Genomic DNA, 23,598 nt, shown 5'->3' with positions numbered 1-23,598 from the left:
GGAACAAATGAAATGACCTTTTCAGGACAGCATTCCAAATACATAGTTAGGGACAGTTGTTCGTAGCTTCTGGAGTGTTTGAAAATGGCCCTCATATCATACAACTTGAATTGGCATTCATTGACAATCACTTTGCTTTTAAAAGATGCTTAACAAAGAGTCGTAAGTAACATACTTTGAGACTGAGTAAATAAAATAAACATGTGAACCTTTGATGTTAAGCTGAGTTTGATTTTTCAGGCTGAATATACAAAGACTGTTTCTAGGAGAACTTGTGCTTTGTACAGAAAGAGGAACCTCCTAAGAATTTTGATTGTGGCTTCCAAAATAGCAAATTCCTAGAATATGATTACCTACTTTATCTAAAATTTCAAAAAGCTGCTTTGCCTATTTTACAATATAAAGTTTTCAACAAATCATCACTGTTTTGGTTGCCTTTTTTTTTTTTCATGAAAAGGCATGTGTTTAAGCACCAGCCTTATTAGTTGGACTGTTATTTCATGTATTTCTGTTAGAACGCTGGATAACGGACTTGAAACTTACATATATAATGCCATGAAATTTAGGAAACTAAGGGCTCATTTCTGTTGTATTCCTTAGAACATATGTGGGTTCAAGATCAAAATCATTATTTCTTCTTTGTTTTGGTATTTGTCTCTTTGGGGAATCAAAATTTGTTCCCAAACATTTGTAGGACTACACTTTAGCAGGAATCTGAATAGAAAACACTCCTTGTTTAGTTCTGAGTTTATATGGATGAGGACTAAGTGGCCATTGAAGGTGGAAGGGTGATCACAGAGATTACTCAGCACTTAATTTATTAATTCTAAAACGCGTTCGTTGAATACACATGGTTTGTGTGCCTTTTGTGGGCCAAACCATGTAACAGAGGCTGGGAATGCAGTTCTTGCTCTCAGGGGACCGTAGTTTTGTCTGAGAAACAGACAATGAACATCTAGTTGTAGGCTTAGAGCATGCAGAGGGAACAACAGAAAAAATCCACTGAGACCATTCTAGGGTCCAAATAGGACCTGTGGCCCAAGTTTAGAATGGCAAGAAAGAGGAAAGACAGAGGGAGCTTGGGCAGTGTTCTGCAAAGGATAAATTCAGTTCTCTAAGAATAGTTCACTAGTTCTTTTTTTTTCTTTTTTCTTTTTTTTTTTGAGATGGAGTTTCGCTCCTGTCACCCAGGCTGGAGTGCAGTGGTGCAGTGGCACGATCTCGGTGCACTGCAACCTCTGCCTCCCAGGTTCAAGCAATTCTCCTGTCTTAGCCTCCTGAGTCACTGGAATTACAAGCACGCCTGGCTAATTTTGGTATTTTTAGTAGAGATGGGATTTCACCATCTTGGCTAGGCTGGTCTTGAACACCTGACCTCAGGTGATCCACCCACCTCGGCCTCCCAAAGTGCTGGGATTACAGGCGTGAGCCATTGTGGCCGGCCTGTTCACTAATCTTAGTTATTGCTCATAGTTATTAATCTGAAGGAGTGCTACAGTAAATCAAATGTTCAGGATTGCCTAATGTTGACTTACTGATTTAGAATATCATTCTCTTGGTATGTTTCTATAAACTACCAGGGCTCAATTTTTCTTTTCAATTTTGAACTTGTTGATGGACAGTGTCTACAGTCTCTTGACAGTTATGTAATTTGTGTCTATTTAGGTTTCAGCTGTCACCTTCCCAAATGCAGCATCTGTGTAGCCCCAGAGAGAGCATTCTAAAAGGTAAATCCGAGCCTGGCGCAGTGGCCAGGCCTGTAATCCCAGCACTTTTTGGGAGCCGAGGTGGGAGGATCACTTGAGTCCAGGAGTTTTAGACCAGCCTGGTAGCAAGACCCTGTCTCTACAAAAAATAACAATAAATAAAATTAACAGGCACAGTGATATATACCTCTAGTCCTAGCTGCCGTAGAGGCTAACATGGGAGGATTGCTTGCACTCAGGAGTTCGAGGCTACAGTGAGCTGTGATCGCACCACTGTACTCCAGCCTGGTAGCAAGGGCCTATCTCTAAAAAATAAAAAATAGGCTGGTCATGGTGGCTCATGCCTGTAATGCTAGCACTCTGGGAGGCTGAGGCCGGTGGATCACCTGAGGTCAGTAGTTCAAGACCAACCTGGCCAACATAGTGAAACCCTGTCTCTACTGAAAATACAAAAATTAGCTGGGCATGGTGGCGCACACCTGTAATCCCAGCTACTCAGGAGGCTGAGGCAGGAGAATCGCTTGAAATTGGGAGGTGGAGGTTGCAGTGAGCTGAGATCGTGCCACTGCATTCCAGCCTGGGCGACAGACCAAGACTCTGTCTCAAAAAAAAAAAAAAAAAAAAAAAAATTAAAAAAAAATAATTTAAAAAAATAAGGCCAGGTTTGGTGACTCACACTTGTAATCCTAGCACTTTGGGAGGCCAAGGCAGGCAGATCACTTGAGGTTAGGAGTTTGAGACCAGCCTGGCCAACATAGTGAAACCTCATCTCTACCAAAAATACTAGCCGGGCGTGGTGGTGCATGCCTGTAGTCCCAGCTATATAGGGTGCTGAGGCAGGAGAATTGCTTGAACCTGGGAGGTGGAGGTTGTAGTGAGCCAGGATCACACTGCTGCGTTCCAGCCTGGGTGACAGAGAAGACTCTGTCTCAAAAAGAATTAAAAATAAATGAACAAAAATTAGCCAGGCGTGGCTTGGTGCAGTGGCTCACGCCTGTAATGCCAGCACTTTGGGAGGCTGAGGCGGGAGGATCACGAGGTCAGGAGATCGAGACCATCCTGGCTAACACGGTGAAACCCTGTCTCTACTAAAATATAGAAAAAATTAGCTGGGCGTGGTGGCAGGCGCCTGTAGTCCCAGCTACTCGGGAGGCTGAGGCAGGAGAATGGCGTGAACCCCGGAGGCAGAGCTTGCAATGAGCCAAGATCACACCACTGCACTCCATCCTGGGCGACAGAGTGAGACTCCGTCTCAAAAAAAAAAAAAAAAAAATTAGCCAGGCATGGTGGTGGGTGCCTGTAATCTTAGCTACTGGGGAAGTTGAGGCAGGAGAATGACTTGCACCTGGGAGGTGGAGGTTGCAGTAAGCTGAGATCGCACCATTGCACTCCAGCCTGGGCAACAGAGCAAGGCTCTGCCTCAAAAAAGAAAAAAAATATATATATATATGTAAAAGGTAAAAAAAATAAATAAATAAAAGACCCATTTCTGCTGAAAATCTTTCAGTGACTCCATCACCCCAGTGGGCCATGGGCAAGTCCTGTTTCCACTCTCACATCCTTGCCCTTGGGATTGTTTCATTCCTGCTGAGTATTCAGCCTCACTTGGAAAGCAGTTGTGTGAACCTCTCTTCATCCTTCGTAGGCTGGTGGCCTTTCCTCCGTGCTCAGTTAATCAGTTTCTCTTCTCTGCTTCCTTTGTTCTTTGGCCTGCTCTGCGGTGTTGTATGAAACACACTGTGCCAGAATTGTTTGTTTACTTTCTGTTCCTGTTCTAAATATGAGCTCTTTGAGGCAGGACCTGTGTCTTTCATTGGACCTTTACGTTTGTCGCAGTAACTGTCATATAATAAACAGTCAATACTTGATTTAAGCTGAGCAATGTAACACTTAAACATTAATTTTGTTACATTTACTGGATGATAGTGGTGACTGAAAAAAACATTTTTAAGTTTTTGCTCCACCTGGGACAATTCTGTTTACTTATGTTAAAACTCATTTAATTATCTTTGTTAAAAAATTACTCTGTTGTTTTGCTGCACCCATTAACTTGTCATTTAGCATTAGGTATATCTCCTAATGCTGTCCCTCCCCCCTCCCCCCACCCCACAACAGTCCCCGGAGTGTGATGTTCCCCTTTCTGTGTCCATGAGTTCTCATTGTTCAATTCTCACCTATGAGTGAGAACATGTGGTGTTTGGTTTTTTGTCCTTGCGATAGTTTACTGAGAATGATGGTTTCCAGTTTCATCCATGTCTCTACAAAGGACATGAACTCATCGTTTTTTTATGGCTGCCTAAAGTATAAAAAAAAAAAAAAAAGAATGAAAAAAATAATTCTTAAAAAAAAAAAATTACTCTGAGGCTTGTTAAAATAGGAAGACTTTATTCAAGACTATTGCAATGACGGGGAGAGATCCAGCTCAATTCTGAATCCAGCAAGGACAAATAGAGATTTATAGTCAAGTAGCAGAATATGATCAGTGAATGGTAAATTGCTAAGAGGAGACATCAGGGTCAGTAGATCTTATAAAACTGGCTTAGTCTGCTTGGGCTGCTGTAACAAACTACTATAGACTAGATGCCTTAAGCAATCGAAATTTATTTCTCACAGTTCTGGAGGCTAAGTCTCAGATCAAGATGCTGACAGACTTAGTTCCTGGTGAGGGCCCTCTTTGTGGTGTGCAGACAGTCACCTTCCTGCTGGCAGAAAGAGAGATCATCTCTCTGGTGTCTGTTCTTATAAGGGTACCAATCCCATTCATGAAGGCTCCACTCTCATGACTAATTATCTCCCAAAGGCTCGCTTTCCAAATACCATGACCTTGGGGATAAGTGCTTCAGTGTATGTATTTTGAGAGGACACATTCGGTCCATGGCACTGACCTAACAAGATTCTTGCTGAAGGCAGGCCTAGAATTTATACATCAAAGGTGTGGGTGAGGAATTTGATCAAATATCAAAGGTGATCAGATATCTCAGATGGGGATGATACTCACTAAACTGATTTAGCAGGATTCTTTGTAAAACTGAGCTAGGCAGGCCGAAAACAGGAGGGGACTGGAGGAGGTTGTGGCTTCGTTGAGGAGGGCTCAGAGAAGCCTGAGTTTGGTTAAGGAGAGGGTCTTTGTCACTGTTAGGAGCCTTTTAACTTAGGTGCTATTAATGCTAGCATTTTATAGACAAAGAATCTGAAGCTTAGAAAGAGGCTAAGCAACTCACGAGGTCCATACCAGTAAGTACCCTACCTGGATTCTAGCTGTCGTGCGTTCTGTTCCGTAACTTTAAACTGTTGATCATCTGGACCCTGCCTGTGATGGCTCAATTTGCTTTTGCTAACCTGCTGTGAGAATCAATGGGAGTTTGCCTCTGCTTTAAAATGACTCATGGTCTTGCTGCCCTTAGTGCTGTCAATCCTGTGATTTCCACTGGAGCAACATACTCAGATTACAACCCTGGGTAACATTTACATTTTAGCAGCTTTCTTGAAATTTAAAATATATGTGTAAGTACCTCATTTATATACATTTCTAGTTTCTTTATACAACAGAATAACTTCTTTTACATCAAATTTCTAAATTTGACTAAGGAAGGAAGGAAATATGAAAATTAGGATTTCAGATGTTTGAACATAAAAGATAATTTTAAACATTGTCAGTAATCTATTTCTTTTTTTTTTTTTGAGACGGAGTTTTGCTCTGTCACCCAGGCTGGAGTGCAGTGGCACAATCTTGGCTTACTGCACCCTCTGCCTCCCGGTTCAAGTGATTCTCCTGCCTCAACCTCCCGAGTAGTTGGGATTACAGGGGCATGCCAACATGTTGGGCTAATTTTTGCATGCCACCATGCCAGGCTAATTTTTGTATTTGTAGTAGAAATGGGGTTTCGCCATATTGGCCAGGCTGGTCTTGAACTCCTGACCTCATGTGATCCACCCACCTCGCCTCCCAAAGTGCTGGGATTATAGGCATGAGCCACCGCGCCCAGCCCAGTAATCTATATCTGTGAAAAGCTCTTCAAATGTAGGTGAACCCTGTAAGCTTTATGAATCAACTGTTTTCTAAATGGTAATAAATGAAATCTGACAATTTTTTATGTGATTTTATTCAATTTTCTAAGAAAAATAAAAAATCAGATACATAGCCGCTCTTCTCTTTGGGACTAGTCTTGATACCTTTTGTATTTTTATATAATGCTTTGCTCATACCCTTCTTGCTGTTTTTTGGTTTTTTTGGTGGGGGGGTGGGGGATGGAGTTTTACTCTTATTGTCCAGGCTGGAGTGCAATGGTGTGATCTCGGCTCACTGCAACCTCCGCCTCCCAGGTTTGCAATTCTCCTGCCTCAACCTTGCAAGTAGCTGGGATTATAGGCATGTGCCACCACACTCTGCTAATTTTGGTATTTTTAGTGGGGACAGGGTTTCACCATGTTGGTCAGGCTGGTCTTGAACTCCTGACCTGAGGTGATCTGCCCTCCTCGACCTCCCAAAGTGCTGGGACTACAGGTGTGAGCCACTGCACCCGGCCCCTTCTTGCTATGTTTTAGCCTGCAATGCTGTTCCTGCTTGTGTCTATATAACACTCCTAATTTAAATCATATACACTGCTATTCTGCAGTGATTTCTTACACTCTCAGTCAGGGTTAGTAGCTTTTTTCTCTGGGCTTTCACAGTCCTGTGGAAGGGCACAGGGTTATCTTACCTGATACAATGTGTACGAAAGGATTAACTGTGTCATAGTAAAAGTTTTAGATATAAGTGAAAATATTTACAACACTTTATCCAACTTACAAGTTTTTGATATATTTTGTTTCTGTGTCTTAAACATGATGGACAAATACCTCATATAAAGTTTTATATTTTTAATTGTCATATATTTCATTATATGGATATATCTTTTTTGGAGACAGAGTCTTGCTCTTTTGCTCAGGCTGGAGTGCAATAGCACAATCGTAGCTCACTGCAGCCTCCAATTCCTGGGCTCAAGCAATGCCTCCACCTCAGCCTCCCAAGTAGCTGGAACTACAGGCATGTGCTACCATACCTAGCTAATGTTTTGGTCTTATTTTTGTTATTTATTTATTTATTTATTTATTTATTTATTTATTTATTTATTTTTAAACACTTTGTTGCTTAGGCTAGTATCAAACTCCTGGGCTCAAGGAATCCTCCCGAACTTTGGCCACCCAAAGTGCTGGGATTACAGGTGTGAGCCACCATGCCTGGCTGGATGTTTCATAATTTATCTAACTGTTCCTATGCTATTGAACAGTTAAGATTATTTCAGTTTTTAATTGTTAAAAATAAAGTCATGGTGAATGCTTTTGGACAGGTATCTTTGTATTTTGGATTATTATGGCAGATTTGCAGGAGTTTTGTTATTGGGTAAAATGGAAAGAACATTTTTCCTTTATTTTTTATTTTTTAAGAGACAGGGTCTGGCCAGGCGCTGTGGCTCACACCTGTAATCCCAGCACTTTGGGAGGCCGAGGTGGGCAGATCACCTGAGGTCAGGAGTTCAAAACCAGCCTGACCAACATGGCGAAACCCTGTCTCTACTAAAAATACAAAAATTAGCCAGCTGTGGTGGTGGGCGCCTGTAATCTCAGCGACTTGGGAGGCTGAGACAGGAGAATTACTTGAACCTGGGAGGCGGAGATTGCAATGAGCCGATATCATACCACTGCGCTCCAGCCTGGGAGACAGAGCAAGAGTGTCTCAAAAAAACAAAACAAAACAAAAAAAACCAGACAGGGTCTTTCACTCAGGCTGCAATGCAGTGGTGCAATCATGGTTCTCTGCAGCCTCCAACTCCTAGGCTCCATCAATCCTCCTGCCTGAGCAGTTCCTAGGACTGCAGGTGCATGCCATCATGCCCAGCTGATTTCTGTATTAATTCTTTTTATTTGTAAAGATGGGGTCTTACCATCTTTCCCAGGCTGGTCTCAGACTTCTGGCCTCAAGCAGTCCTCCTGCCTTGGCCTCCCAAAATGCTGGGATTACAGGCATGAGCCACTGCACCTGGCCACATTTTTCTACTCTTGATACTTACCTGTGATATGCTTTCCGAAGGAGTTGTAACAGTTTGCCCTCCCACCAGTGCTGTGAGACAGGGTCTCTTTGCTCTAACAGTATTAATATCAGATATCTGTATTAAACTTACTTATTTTGAGGCCTTACCTCTTTCCTTGTGATAAACTTTCTGAACTAGGTTGACCTAAAGTAAACTGGTTTAGATTCCCAAATAAAATTTCCCGTTGACAAAAACTTTATAAGATCCATTTTAAAAGTTGGAGTGTCAAGGAAATAGGAAAAGCTTTGTTAGAGAGGGAAATGTTATTCAGTGAAGTACATATTGAATGTGTGAACTTTTCTTCAGTAACAGTTGTTATCTTTTAAAAATCTCCACGGTATTTGGAATTTTAAAGCTTAATACCTCTGCTGGATTTTGCAAGCATGAAACTAAAACACAGTCAAATTTGAATGTGCAAACGTACATAAACTGGGAATTGTGGATAAATTAGATTCTAAACCAAACACATTTTGAGTGTAAGTGGGCCTTCAGAAAGTTTTTTATATTATGAGTAGAAGGTGAACCTTTCTAAAGAAAATAAGAAATTGAGGAAATCTAGGATTTTCTTCTTTTTCTTTTGTTTTGGATCTCAGTGTGTTTGTGATTTTTAACAGAAACTTTCTTTTCTGTACTTTAATGGTGCAGCCAGATCCATGTAAAGAAAAGGAGTGAAATCCCCAGGAAAGATGACCAGCAGCAGGATTCTTTTCAGCTTTTCTCCCTTTCCTCAGGCTTGAATATATTTCAGTGCACCTCAGTCAAGTGAAGTGAGATTAAATATTTGAATCATGTATCTGTTGCCTTCTAAAATGGTCTGGCTTTCTGTTGGCTGCAGTCTAGTGTTTTAGTGATGCTAATGTTATTGAATGTTTTTTAGTTCTAAAACTTCTAGTAGTGATAAATCTTGTGCATAGATGTCCCCTAGGTCACTTAGCAGAGCGCAGTTGGTTTTTAATGACTGCATTGTCCTTTGCTCTCATTCATGATACCCAGTGACTTTTCACTGATGTTGCAGTAAGGCTTTTTGTTGGACTTCTCCCATTCTTTACACATTGGTAAATAATCTTCAGCTGTAGCAGGAGGTAGCCAGCATCTATGTGTGGATCAGATTTATCAATATGTACCTGTGCAGATTGCCTTTATCTCCTGATTGGGCAAATACTTAACAGTCCTTAGCAGTCTCTCCATTGAGTTTTCCACCAACTCTGCCTGGCAAAAGGACTCAGTTTTATTGGATAGGAAAATCTTACTGTCTTTGCTGTCCATTGTGGCACTACAGCTGTGAAGATGTCATACATGTGAAGTATTCACTGGATTCTCAGTTACTTACTCGTTATCAAGGATTACATGTAGCCAATTTAATTTTGATGAATATGTTTAAATGTAGAGCATTTTATAATTACTGGCTCATGGTTTTTTATACAGTGTGTGCGTATTTCATTTCTTTTACTACCGTCTTTCAGCCCATATTTAATTCATCCATTTGCAGCTGTTGCACTGTTTTGTTGAAGCCGACTTAAAAATCTGGCAGGAGGCTTCCCTACTTTCTTGCCCTTTTCAGTGTTGCGGTGTTATTTTACGCAGTTAGTACTTTCTATGTAGTTTCTTCTTTCCTAAAGCTGAAGGGCCATATCTCTCAAACTTTTCTCTGCCTATCTTTAACCACTGTTCGTGCCGATGAGCTGATAATACCAGGCTTGGTTGCTGGCTGTATTTAGAGGTATACAATGTAAATACCCAGAGATAAAGGTGACAGTAGTAAATTAGTACACTGTATTGTCTTAAGACTAAGTGTGGTTTCAGTTCTTATGCTACAACATGAAAGTTTATTTTAATGTTTTCCTTTATGTATGGGCCTTGCAATGGTTGAAACTTGAGTTTTTATTTGGAAGTTTTGGAAGACAACTTTTAGATTGTCTTTTTTTTTTTGAGACGGAGTCTCACTCTGTCACCCAAGTTGGAGTGCAGAGGCGTGATCTCGGCTCACTGCAACCTCTGCCTCCTGAGTTGAAGCGATTCTCCTGCCTCAGCCTCCCGAGGCATGCACCACCACACCTGGATAATTTTTTTTTTTTTTTGTATTTTTAGTAGAGACGGGCTTTCACCATATTGGCCAGGCTGGTCTCAAACTCCTGACCTCAGGTGATCTGCCTGCCTCGGTTTCCCAAAGTGCTGAGATTACAGGTGTGAGCCACTGTGCCTGGACTAGATTGTCTCTTCTTTAGTGACTGTATATATCTACATTACACAGATGACAACATTTTGTTTTCCTGTAACCTGGGTCATTACATTTTTTTTTCATGTGACAAAGTGTTTGCAATTATTTGTGAAATTTTAATTTTTTTCATCACTTGTTAATTTATATTTGAGAGTACTGGAAAGTATGTGAGTTGAACATAGTTTAAACTTATACAATCTCATTATTAATTTGGCTGTCAATTTGAAACTATTCCATAACTTATATTTAAAATAAAATTTTGATTTGAAACACTCTTACCTCAATGAGTGGTTCTTAAAATTATTGTTTGCTGTTTACAGTTATATTTTCTTCCAGGAACTATTTTTTTAGCTTTCAGGAACTTGATATAATGTTTTATTCTTGATGACCCACTGGAAAATAGAACCTTCTAGAAGAAATAAAGTCCTTCACTTTATTGAAGCTTTATGAATGGCTCTCCTGTCTGCATCTGCAGGGCTCTACAATCTGATTTTTCCAAACAAATAGACAAACAATGATTAATAAGTTTCCAGATGTTACTTTGCAGTTAGTTGGTGGTCTGGAAGAAGAAAAAAGAGCTTCAAAGAGGGGACTGTTAATTCCATTTATCTCTTGAACAGGAATTCCTTTCCTGTCTTTCATTGCTGTCCCTTATTTTTCACCTTTATATTGTAGCTAGGTTTTGGTTTTATGAGCTCCCTGGTGAATTCTCTCCTCCTGCCAGTATTAAAGTAAGGATGATTTAGAAGAACTGAGGTTAAAATCTGCCTATTGAAGCTCTCCAGGCTAGATACCCTGACATTTCTCTTTGTGGAAAGTAAGCAGGAGTAAAGGGACAAATCGTCCGAAATGCCATTGAGTGTTGCCAAGTGATGTGCTGACAGCTGTACCTGACAGTGATTGCTGGACACTGGTCATTCCTGAGTGTCTCCTTTTCACCTCCCATCCCCTGCTGCCACTCCCCCCTAACAACAACAGAAATTCTGGGAGGAATGCCTGTTCCCTGTTTAGAGGACAACTTGAGTGATCATGATAGTTTGTCAGATATAATGTGGACAATGTCTTTGACCTTTTTCAGTTTTAGTAATAAGATTCTTCTTTTTATCAGGTTCTTTATCCTTCATGCAGTCTTAAAATATTACTTATGAACAAGCTGCATATCCCTTTTAGGTCATCTTGTTCTTCTACTTCAAATAGCACATGTAGAAGCCACATTTGAGGCTCAGGGCTTCAGACATGACAATAGGGCATTGATCAGGTTGGCTATATGTTTGGGATTTGTCAGTTCCTTTGTCCATTTTTTGTCTTGCTTTCAGTACCTTTTCTCTGTGTTGTAAAAGAGCTTTGTGTACCTCTTGCCTTTATGTGTAATCTTACAGGGCAGCTTTCTTCTTTTTCATTCATTTCCTGCTCTAAGAGTCATCTCAAGATAGGAATCTGTTATAAGACTCACTTACAGAACAGGGACATAGGCTCTTCTAGTTGTTTTCATTCATTGCAGATTGTTTTAAATAAGAGAAAGCTTTCCTTGTATTTTTCTTTAATGTTTTCCAATTTTGAATTGTTATAGATACAAAGCCTTTAAAAGGGTAATATGTGGAGGCAGTATTTGTTTGAGGTATCTTTTAATTGTTTTTCTAGATCAAAGACAGATATAGATAGATTAATACCTGAAACCAAACCCTAACAACTCTCAAATATCAGATAATTTTTTTTATGTTTCTGAGGATGTTTTTATATCGAGATATTTTAAATATCGAGATGTTTTAAATATTGAGATATTTTAAATATACACATTTTTATTTTTCTCCCACATTTGGACATTTCTTTCCCCTCAATGTTTCATTGATGCCACATTTCTACCAATTTTTATCTTGTATTCTATATCTTACTATCCTATGGTTTCTTCAAGCTGAAATTAAACCTTTTGAGCAACTTTAAAACAAACTTTTAAAAATATTTCTTTATAAAAGATGAATTACACTTACTACCTTAGTACCATAATAAAAATCTGTTTCAAGTAAATGAGTCCGAAGATTGGGAAGGGACACCATGAAGTGGGTTTAGAAATAGACCTGTTAAAATACAGGTCCAGCTGGCTGAGCACGGTGGCTCATGCACTTTGGGAGGCTGAGGCGGGCAGATTGCTTGAGCTCAGGAGTTCAGGACCAGGCTGGGCAACATGGTGAAACCCTGTCTCTACAAAAATACAAAAATTAGCCAGATATGGTGGCACACACCTATATTCCCAGCTGCTTGGGAGACTGAGGTAGGAGGATGGCTTGAGCCCCGGATGTGGAGGTTGCGGTGAACTGAGATTGTGCCACTGCTTTCCAGCCTGGGCGACAGAGCCAGATCCCATCTCAAAAAATTATAGAAAAGATAAATAAGCAAACCCAAAAGGAATTTTATATTTTTTTTTAGAGACAGTGTCTGACACTGCCACCCAGACTGCAGTGCCAGTGGTGCCATCATAGCTCACTACAACCTCGAACTCCTGGGACCAAAGCATTTTTTCCTGCCTCAGCCTCCCCAAGTAGCTGGGACTATAGGCATGTACCACACACCCAATTTTTAAGTTTGTTTTTTGTAGAGACAGCATCTTGCTATGTTGCCCAGGCTGATCTTGAATTCCTGGCCTCAAGAGAGCCTCCTGCCTCAACTTCCCAAAGTGCTAGGATTATCGGTGTGAGCCACCTGCCCTGCCTGAATTGTTTTGTTGTTGTTGTTGTTGTTTTGTTTTTTTGGAGATGGAGTCTTGTTCTCTGTTGCCCAGGCTGGAGTGCAGTGGCACGATCTCAGCTCACTGCAACCTAAACCTCCCGGGGTTCAAGCAGTTCTCCTGCCTCAGCCTCCCGAGTAGCTGGGATTGCAGGTGCCCACCACCATGCCTGGCTTATTTTTGTATTTTTAGTAGAGATGGCATTTTGCCATGTTGGCCAGGCTGGTCTCGAACTCCTAACCTCAGGTGATCCACCTGCCTTGGCCTCCCAAAGTGCTGGGATTACAGGTGTGAGCCACCACACCTGGCCCTGAATTGTTTAAATAGGAGGATGAAGAGGTCTCTGCTGACCTTACTCCTCCGGCCTCTAATACCTTCTAGCCATCTTGCCTTACTTTGGAGGGGAGGGAGACAGATGTAGTTGTTTACAGTTGAGAGCTGCTGAAACACTGTGACTTTAAAGACAGTAGGAGGGAGAAAGCAAGCCTAATCCATTTATAAATGTTCCATTATATACAAAATACCCTTTCTACCAACAGTAGGTTTTTAATTACTGACACCAGGCATGCTTTGGTTGTGACTCCAGCAGCATGGATTGGTGGCATCTTACACTGAACAGCCTGGGTCTGCACTGTCCCCTTCTGTAACCTTTGCCAGTCACTAATTGTTTGAGCCCAGTTTCTTCATTTATATAAGAGGATTATAAGATTTTTGTGAGGGGATGGTCAATAATTAAGTGAAAAACAGGTGATGTATGTTCATAATCACCTTTTAGTCTCTAGGTCATTAAGCCTAGATTAGCCTATTTTGGTGTATTAGAAATTTGCTGATTATCTGGACTATGTATTAGTAGTACATGTAGAAGATTCTTTTTTCTATGTGTGTGTGTGTGTGTGTGTGCATGTGTGTGTGTGTGTGTGTGTGTTATAGATGTGGTCTCACTGTTTCCCAGGCTGAAGTGCACTGGTGCAATCTCAGCTCATGCAATGCCACCAATCCATGTTGCTGGAGTCACAACCGAAGCATGCCTGGTCTCAGTAGTTAAGAACCTACTGTTGGTAGAAAGGGTATTTTGTATATAATGGAACATTTATAAATGGATTAGGCTTGCTTAGGCCTGAGTTCAAGCAATCCTCCCGCCCTAGCCTCCTAAGTAATTGGGACTATAAGCACATGCCACCACGCCCAGCTAGTTTTTTTGTATTTTTTGTAGAGACGGGGTTTTGCCGCGTCACCCAGGACAGCCTTGAACTCCTGTGACCGTTGTGGGAAATTGATCTGGACTCAAGTGATCTCCCTGCTTCGGCCTCCAGAAGTGCTGGGATTACAGGTGTGAGCCACTGTTCCTGGCCTGTAAATATGTTTGAATTACCTCATTTCATCTTGCATACTTGTTATTTTTAACATGCCTTTTCTCCCTTTAATTTTTTAAAAATTTGGCTGGGCGTGGTGACGCATGCCTGTAATCCCAGCACTTTGAGAGGCATAAGTGGGTGGATCACTTGAGGCCAGGAGTTTGAGACCAACCTGGCCAACATGGTGAAACCCTGTCTCTGTTAAAAAAAAAAAAAAAAAATTAGCCAAGCGTGGTGGTGCGCACCTGTAATCCCAGCTACTCGGGAGGCTGAGGCAGGAGAATCACTGGAACCCAGGAGGCAGAGGCTGCAGTGAGCAGAGATTGTGCCACTGCACTCCAGCCTGAGTAACAGAGCAAGACTCCATCTCAAAAAAAAAAAAAAAAAAAAAAAAGGCTGGAATCCTAGCACTTTGGGAGGCTGAGGCGGGCGGATTGCCTGAGCTCAGGAGTTGGAGACCAGCCTGGTCAACATGATGAAACCCCATCTCTACTAAAAATACAAAAATTAGCTGGGCGTGGTGGTGGGTGCCTATATAATCCCAGCTACTGGGGAGGCTGAGGCAGGAGAAGTGCTTGAACCTGGAGGGCAGATGTTGCAGTGAGCCGAGATTGCACCACTTCACTCCAGGCTGGGCGAAAGAGCGAAACTGTCTCTCAAAAAAAAAAAAGGTAAACATTTGAAAGTTTTCCTTTTTTTTTTTTTTTTTTTTTTTTTAAGACAGAGTCTTGCTCTGTTGCTCAGGTTGGAGTGCAGTGGCACTATCTCAGCTCACTGCAGCCTCCGCCTCCCAGGTTCAGGCGATTCCCCTGCCTCAGCCTCCTAAGTAGCTGGGATTACAGATGCCCACCACCACACCCAGCTAATTTTTATATTTTTAGTAGAGATGGTAGAGATGGGGTTTTGCCATGTTGGCCAGGCTAGTCTCGAACTCCTGACCTCAGGTGATCTGCCCACCTCGGACTCCCAAAGTGCTAGGATTACAGGCGTGAGCCACCGCACCTGGCCAAAAAAATTTGAAAATTTTCAAGCATTCAGGAAGGTTGAAAGAACAGCACAGTGACATACTTGTTTTAAAAGAACAATTACAGTTTAATTATTTGATATAAAGTTAAGTTGTAAATTATACCAGTAATTAATGCTTTAGACATTTTATTCCACATGGTTAAATTTTACCTTTTTAACTATTCAACTTAGTATTTATGTGCTAGAACCTAAAATCCCTAATTGTTTATGTTTTGATTTTTATTTTTTGGAATTGTTGCATATTTTCTGAATAATCTTCCCATGTTTATGATAGCAAAACATTGGAACTGAAATAACAAATCTGTTTCAATATACTTTTTTATCATGCAAAATGACATTTTAATAAATATTGTTTTAGCCAGGCACGGTGGCTCACGCCTGTAATCCTAGCACTTTGGGAGGCTGAGGCGGGCAGATCACCTGAGGTCAGGAGTTCAGGACCAGCCTGGCCAACATGGTGAAACCCTGTCTCTACCAAAATACAAAAATTAGCCGGGCATGATGGCCGGTGCCTGTAATCTCAGCTACTCGGGAGGCTGAGATGGGAGAATCGCTTGAACTCGGGAGATGGTGGTTGCAGTGATTGCAGTGAGCCTAGATCGCACCACTGCACTCCAGCCTGGGCGGCTGAGAGAGACTCCGTCTGTGTGTGTGTGTGTGTGTGTGTGTGTGTGTGTGTAATGAAGAAAGATTAAAGACGGCTGAGAGAGACTCCGTCTGTGTGTGTGTGTGTGTGTGTGTGTATGTGTGTGAGAAATGAAGAAAGATTAAAGACGGCTGAGAGAGACTCCGTCTTGTGTGTGTGTGTGTGTGTGTGTGTATGTGTGTGAGAAATGAAGAAAGATTAAAGACGGCTGAGAGAGACTCCGTCTGTGTGTGTGTGTGTGTGTGTGTGTGTGTGTGTGTGTGTGTGAAATGAAGAAAGATTAAAGACTTCTTAAACATATTCTAGCTTTGGTTTAAATATCCGAACATTATCGAAACTTGAAGAAACTATTTACCTGTTTCTTCATTGCTTAATACTTAGTCTCTGTGGTTTTCTATTTTTTGTACCTAAATAAGGGGTGTTTGTCTCAATAAAATATCTAGGTCCAGCAATATGTTTAGAAAGGTTTTAATAACTTGCTGAAAGCATGTATTTTGTGTAAAGTGTGCCAAAGAAGGAAACAATTGTACTTTCATTGGGAAAAGACTAAAAGGAAATATAAATACCAAGCTGTTGATAGAGGTTACCTTTAGGGAGTGGAATTGTGGATTTTTTTTTCACCTGCCTTTTCAGTTTTCTAAATTTCCCACAATTGTCACCTATAACCTTTAAAGGGGGAAGGTGTAAGCAATCATGATGTAGGCCCTGTTGTAAAACAGAAGTAAATGGGACTGTGCCTATTTGCCTACCTGGTGCTGCCCTATTGTCTCCTCCCTGAAGAGCTCTGAGCCCTTAGCCCTGAGGTGCTACCTCTGCCTAGGGCTGAGCTTCCTCCACTCCTGGGTAACCCTCCTGCTTTCTAGGCCACAGGGCCGGGAACCTCAGAGAGAAGAATGCCTTTCCTTTTCTCTAGGTATGTTTCTGTTTGTTTTCAGCGTAGTTGATCTACCTTATGCTGCTGAAGTCCCCTCATAGAGATAGAACTGATTTCGTTCACTTTTTTCTTTTCTTAACTGCTCTAGGCTTTCTGTTAGATTTAAAAAAAATATATGAGTTCCTGCTTCCATATGGTAAATGTTTACACATCAGGAAGCTTTTCCTTTTTGTGTGTAAGAAGTAGAAGCTCGGCCGGGTGCGGTGGCTCACGCTTGTAATCCCAGCACTTTGGGAGGCCAAGGCGGGCGGATCATGAGGTCAGGAGATCGAGACCACGGTGAAACCCCATCTCTACTAAAAAAATGCAAAAAAAAATTAGCCGGGCGTAGTGGCTGGCGCCTGTAGTCCCAGCTACTCGGAGAGGCTGAGGCAGGAGAATGGCGTGAACCCGGGAGGCGGAGCTTGCAGTGAGCCGAGATTGCGCCACTGCACTCCAGCCTGGGCGATAGAGCGAGACTCCGTCTCAAAAAAAAAAAAAAAAGGAGTAGAAGCTCACTGGACTTATATGTCAGCATTCTATTAATCTTAATTCCCCTATTTAGTTTCTGTGATCTGCTATGACATTACAAAAAAAATTGGTTTATCTTTCTTCTTTCTTTTGTTTTCCAGTGCCTTTATTGCATGGAACAGTATCTCCTGCACCCACGCTTCACCCTAGTTAGTTTACCAGGCTAACTACTTTGTGCCTCTTTGGTGAAGTTCTTATTCCCAAAAGTATGAGGTTATCATCATGGGCTCTGAATCCAGACTCTCTCTTCCATTGTTTAATAACTGTATAAACTGTGCCTTAGTCTCTGGAAGAGGGAATACTAATACTATTTAATCCATAGCTTTGTTAATAGGATTAAATTGGCTAATAATTAGGTCAGGTGTACTTGCAAGCACTTAAACTTTCAATTCGTTATTATAAACTGTTACTATTAAGGATCATGCCAGTAAATCCTCACCAAAGTTGACTTCATTATTTTGGCATAATGTTATTGTAGACTATTATCTTTGATTCTGGGAGTAAGGCTAAGTTGTCATTTGAATGAGATAAGGACCTTGACATCAGTTGTAAAGACAGTCTTGGCTGGGCGCGGTGGCTCACGCCTGTAATCCCAGCACTTTAGGAGGCCAAGGTGGGCGGATCACGAGGTCAGGAGATCAAGACCATCCTGGCTAACACGGTGAAACCCGTCTCTACTAAAAAAAAAAAAATAATAAAAAAAAAAAATACAAACAAAAAAATTAGCCAGGCATGGTGGCAGGTGCCTGTAGTCCCAGCTACTTGGGAGGCTGAGGCCAGAGAATGGCCTGAACCTAGGAGGCGGAGTTTGCAGTGAGCCGAGATCAGGCCACTGCACTCCAGCCTGGGCAACAGAGCAAGACTCTGTCTCAAAAAAATAAAATAAAATAAAAATAAAAAAACAGACAAAATGCTTTAATGAGGAGATAAAAATCACTGAACCAGCCTGTTGTTTTTATATTGGATCAGTATAGCTTTGTACTGTACATGGAAATAAAAATAAAAATTTTTCCTGAGTAAATTAATAAGATGTAGGAAAGATATTAAGGTTTATTTTTAAGTAAGCTCTAAATAGAAATGATAATCTGATTATAAAAGAGAAGAATATGAAAAATATTTAATATACTAGTGCTCTGACTCAAAAGTTAAAAGCTACATTTTTTCGTTATTATTTGTTTTTTGAGACGGAGTCACGCTCTATCACCCAGGCTGGAGTGCAGTGGCACGATCTCAGCTCACTGCAAGCTCCGCCTCTTGGGTTCACGCCATTCTCCTTCCTCAGCCTCCTGAGTAGCTGGGACTACAGGTGCCCGCCACCACCCCCGGCTAATTTTTTTTTTCGTATTTTTAGTAGAGACAGGGTTTCACTGTGTTAGCCAGGATGGTCTTGATCTCCTGACCTCGTGATCCGCCTGCCTCGGCCTCCCAAAGTGCTGGGATTACAGGCGTGAGCCACTGCGCCTGGCTAAAACCTACATTTTTTCAATTCTCTTTTTAACATTTGAAAATTTTGCTTAATCTAAAATATACTCCAGAAGTTTAAATGGAAAGACCTTAATAAAATATTCAGTCAAATGCTCTTACTTTAGAAATGGAGGCACTGAAGTTCATTTCTCCTATCATTCTAAATTGATGTTTCATTTTGACTATATATTTAGTGAGTTATGGCAGTAAAAGCAGTTTTAATTTTTTTTCTGAAAGCCTACTCATATTGGAGCCCTTTATAACTTGCCTCTTGAAGTATATATATTTACTCATACAAATCAAACACTGATGTTTGTGAAGTTTCATATCATCTTTTATATTTGAATTTTGTTCATATACTTATTGTCGCCCAGGCTGGAAGTACAGTGGTGTAATCTCAGCTCACTGCAACCTCTGCCTCCTGGGTTCAAGTGATTCTCCTGCCTCAGCCTCCCGAATAGCTGGGATTACAGGCATGTGCCACCATGCTGGCTAATTTTTCTATTTTTAGTAGAGATGGGGTTTTGCCATGTTGGCCAAGCTGGTCTGGAACCCCTGACCTCAAGTGATCTGCCCACCTCAGCCTCCCAAAGTGCTGGGATTACAGGCATGAGCCATCACACCTGGCCAAGTTTTTAATTGATGGCATTTTAAAGAATACCTCATATTTTATATTTTCCAGACATTTCCCCCACTTATACGAAATTTAAAATGAGAGTATAGCCGTTATTTGTTACTTGGCATAAAGGTATTTGGAAAATCACTGACCTTAGAATTTTAATAAAAGGCATTTATTACAAAAAAAACACTGGATATATTGAACTTAAAATGAGTAATTAGTATTTTCCAGTAAAGCATTTTGGATTCAACATAGACTGTGCTTCACCCTACCTCACTTCTGTAAGAAAACCTCTTTTAAAAATAAATTTTCTTTTTGTCAGCTTTAGTAAATAATGTCATTCAGGATTCCTATTCACAATCTGAGATCTGCCACTCAACTTGCTCAAAAGCCTTACGGTCCACACCATTTGTTCTATCCTTTCAATTCAGGTTTTATTTATTTATTTTTTTTTGGAGTGCAGTTGCACAATCTTGGCTCACTGCAACCTCTGCCTCCTGGGTTCAAGTGATTCTCCTGCCTCAGCCTCCCGAGTAGCTAAGGTTACAGGCGTGCACTATCACGCCTAGCTAATTTTTGTATTTTTAATAGAGACGGGGTTTCACCACGTTAGCCAGGCTGGTGTTGAACTCCTGACCTCAAGTGATCCACCCACCTCGGCCTCCCAAAGTGCTGGGATTACAGGCGTGAGCCACTGCGCCTGGCCTCAGTTCAGTTTTTAACTTGAACTTAAACGAGATATTTTTTAAAAGTTAAAATCTGTGTTGAGGCATATCAAGAATTGCTATGTCTCTTGGGGAAAAGATGTAAATTCCATCAACATAGATATTCTAGTTTATAGTGAACTGTTAGGAATGCTGTACTCTTGACTCTTATACTCAGTGTTTTCTTTGTGGCTTGTGGCTCTCTTTTCGATTTTATTAATATGTAATTGAAGTGTACTAAATGCATATACTTATTTTTTATTTTTATGTTTTTTCAATTTTTTATTTTTTGTGTGTGTGTGGGGGTCTCACTATGTTGCCCAGGCTAGTCTTGAACTCCTGGCCTAAAGTGATGTTCCCACCTTGGAATCCCAAAGCACTGGGCTTACAGATGTGAGGCACTGCACTTTAAATGCGTATATTTAAAATGTACAGTTTGGTTAGTTTTGACATATATAATATGCCTGTGAAATCATCATTCCCAAGAGAGCAAACACTTCTGTTCCCCCAAAGTTTCTTATGCCTCTCTGTTTTGTGTCCTTTTTTCTTCTCCCATCTTCAGGAAACCACTGACGGGGTTTTTGTCACTATAATCAGTTTACATTTTCTAGAATTTTTCCGAAAGTGGAATCATAGGTATATACTTCTTTTTTAACCTGACTTCTTTCACTTAGCATAATAATTTTGAGATTCATGCATGTTGTTGCATATGTAACAGTTGGTTCCTTTTTATTGCCAAGTAGCATTTCATTGTATGGATAGATTTTGTTTATTCATTGATCAGTTGATTGACATTTGGGTTTCAGTTTTTGGCTCTTAAAAATAAAGCTTGATAGAACATTTATGTAGAAATCTTTATGTGGACATAAGTTTTCATTTCTCTTAGCCAAATGAAGTAGAGTGGCTAGGTGGAGTGGTAGCTGTGTAATGTTTTAAGAAAACTATATTTTTGAAAGTTTGTACAATTTTACATTCCTCTCAGCAATGTGTAGAGCTGTTCCACATCCTCATCAACACTAGATGTGGTCATTCTTTCTCATATTAGCCATTCTAGTGGAAATATAGTGGCATGTCAATGTGATTTTAGTTTGCATTTCCCTGATGGTTAATAGTGTTGAACATCTTTTCATGGGTTTATTGCCCATTTCTAGAAGTTATTTTACATCTCAGCCATTTCCTCACTGAGCTGTCTTATTCTTAAATTGTAAGAGTTCTTTATATATTGTGGATACAAGTCCTTTTTCTAACGTATGTGTTGCAAGTATTTTCTTTGTCTCTGTGGTTTGCTTTTTTGTTTTCATAATGGTTATCTTTTGAAGAACTGTTTTTTTTTTTAATTACTTTGAAGCCCAGTTTACTAATTTTTTCTTTTTTCTTTTTTTTGAGATGGAGTTTTGCTCTTGTTGCCCAGGCTGGAGTGCAATGGCGCGATCTCGGCTCACAGCAACCCCACCTCCCAGGTTCAAGCCATTCTCCTGCCTCAGCCTCCGGAGTGGCTAGGATTACAGGCATGCGCCACCACGCCCGGCTAATTTTGTATTTTTAGTAGAGACGGGGTTTCTCCATGTCGGTCAGGCTGGTCTTGAACTCCAGACCTCAGGTGATCCACCCGCCTTGGCTTCCCAAAGTGCTGGGATTACAGGCGTGAGCCACTGTGCCCGGCCTAATTTTTTCTTTTATAAATCATGCTTCCTTGTGTTTTGAGAAATTGTCTAGCCTAAGTTCAGGAAGATATTCTCCCATCTTTTAAGATTTTTATGTGAAGCGTATATGGTTTTGCATTTAGGCCTAGGACCCATTTTGAATTAATTTTTATGTATTATGTAAAGTGTCAGTGTTGGCTTTTCTCCCCACCTGGATATCCAGTTGATCCACTTTGTTCGTTGAAAGACTTTTTTCCTCCAGTGATTTGTCTTTACAACTTTGCCAAAAATCAATTAACCAGATGGGTAGGTCTTTCTGAACTCTTTTCTGTTTTATTGATCTGTCTCTTTACACCAATCCCAAAAGGCCTTGACTACTGTTGTTTTATAGTAAATCTTGAAATCAGGGTAAATCTTTCAACTTTGTTCTTTTAAAAAGCTGCTCTGCTTATTCTAGGTCTTTACTATCAGCTTGCCGATTTCTGCCACAAAGCCTGCTGCAATTTTGATAGGGATTGCATTGAATATACAAACCCTTAGGAAAGAATGGCATTTTCACAATATTTAATCTTTCAACCCATGAACTTAGTATCTTAGTACCATTTATTTAGGTCTTCTTTAAGTTTTCTTCACAATATTTTGTAGTTCTAAGTGTAGAGGCCTTGTATATGTTTTTTTGTGTGTTTGTTTGAGACGGAGTTTCACTCTTGTTGCCCAGGCCGGGCTTCCCGGGTTCAAGCGATTTTCATGCCTCAGCCTCCCAAGTAGCTGGAATTACGGGCATGTGCCACCATGCCTGGCTGATATTGTATTTTTAGTGGTCAGGCTGGTCTCAAACTCCTGTCCTCAGGTGACTCACCCGCCTTGGCTTCCCAAAGTGCTGGGATTACAGGCATGAGGCACCGCACCCAGCCTGTCTTTTGTTAAATTTACATTTAGAAATTTTACATTTTTTGATGCTACTGTAAAACAGTTGTGTTTCTTAATTCCACTTTCCAGTTTTTTGCTTGCTAGTATTTAAGAATTCATTTAAGAATTCATAATACATTAACCTTTTATCCTACAGTTTTGTTAAATTCACTTATTGAATATAGTCATTGTTTTCTAGATTCTCTGGGATTTTCTATATAAACAGTGATATCTATAAATAAGGAGAGCTTTATTTTTACTTTCCAATCTTCATGCCTATTTTTTGCCTGTTGTTTTTATTACTTTATTGAGTAGAATCTCCATATCAGTGTTGCACAGAAGTGGTAAAAGCAGATATCCTTGTCTTCTTCCTGATCTCAGGCTGAGAAATTCAGTCTTTAACTGTTAACTGTGATGTTAGATGTAGGCTGTTCATGGATCCCCTATATCTGTTTGTAGAAGTTTTCTACTAATTCTAATTTGCTGAGACTTTTTTTTTTTTTTTTCTTGAGACAGAGTCTCGCTCTGTCACCCGGGCTGGAGTGCAGCGGCATGATCTCGGCTCACTGCAAACTCTGCCTCCTGGATTCATGCCATTCTCCTGCCTCAGCTTCCCGAGTAGCTGGGACTACAGGCGCCTGCCACCACGCCTGGCTAATTATTTTGTATTTTTAGTAGAGACGGGGTTTCACCATGTTAGCTAGGATGGTCTCGATCTCCCGCCTTGGCCTCCCAAAGTGCTGGGATTACAGGCATGAGCCACCATGCCCGGCCTGGTTTTTTTAAATCATGATTGGATGTTGAGTTTTTGTCAGAAGCTTTTAAAAAATATCTGTTCACATGATCATATGGGCTTTCTGCTTTATTCTGCTGATATGGTAGATTACATTTTCTGAATGGTTTAATCTTGCATTTCTAGGATAAACTATTTGGTTATATTTTAGTATCCTTTTTATATAATATTGATGTTCAATTTTTAATTTATGTGAATGATTTTTGTATCTATATTCTTTAGGGATCTTGTTCTATTATTTATTTTTTGTAATGCCTGTGAGGTTTTGGTATTATAGT

The 23,598-nt window shown here is 40.6% G+C and overlaps 1 protein-coding gene across 10 annotated transcripts in view; it reads left to right on the top strand.

The window, feature by feature from the left end:
- The window catches only part of ITSN1 (intersectin 1), a 257,076-nt gene that overhangs the window by 47,010 nt on the left and 186,468 nt on the right, over positions 1-23,598 (top strand). The window contains exon 1 of one of the 10 annotated variants that reach the window (XM_032175653.2): positions 14,028-14,047. The exons of the other annotated variants lie outside the window; for them this stretch is intronic. The gene's annotated coding sequence lies outside the window, so the exon portion shown is untranslated. Of the gene's footprint in view, positions 1-14,027; positions 14,048-23,598 lie in introns of those variants that run through there. 10 annotated transcript variants of the gene reach the window in all.

The sequence above is a fragment of the Hylobates moloch genome, unplaced genomic scaffold, assembly GCF_009828535.3.
Source record: "Hylobates moloch isolate HMO894 unplaced genomic scaffold, HMol_V3 SCAFFOLD_14, whole genome shotgun sequence".
NCBI classification, from domain to species: Eukaryota; Metazoa; Chordata; class Mammalia; order Primates; family Hylobatidae; genus Hylobates; species Hylobates moloch.
Note: the sequence above shows the minus strand (reverse complement) of the source record. Positions and strands in the feature narration are given on the sequence as shown.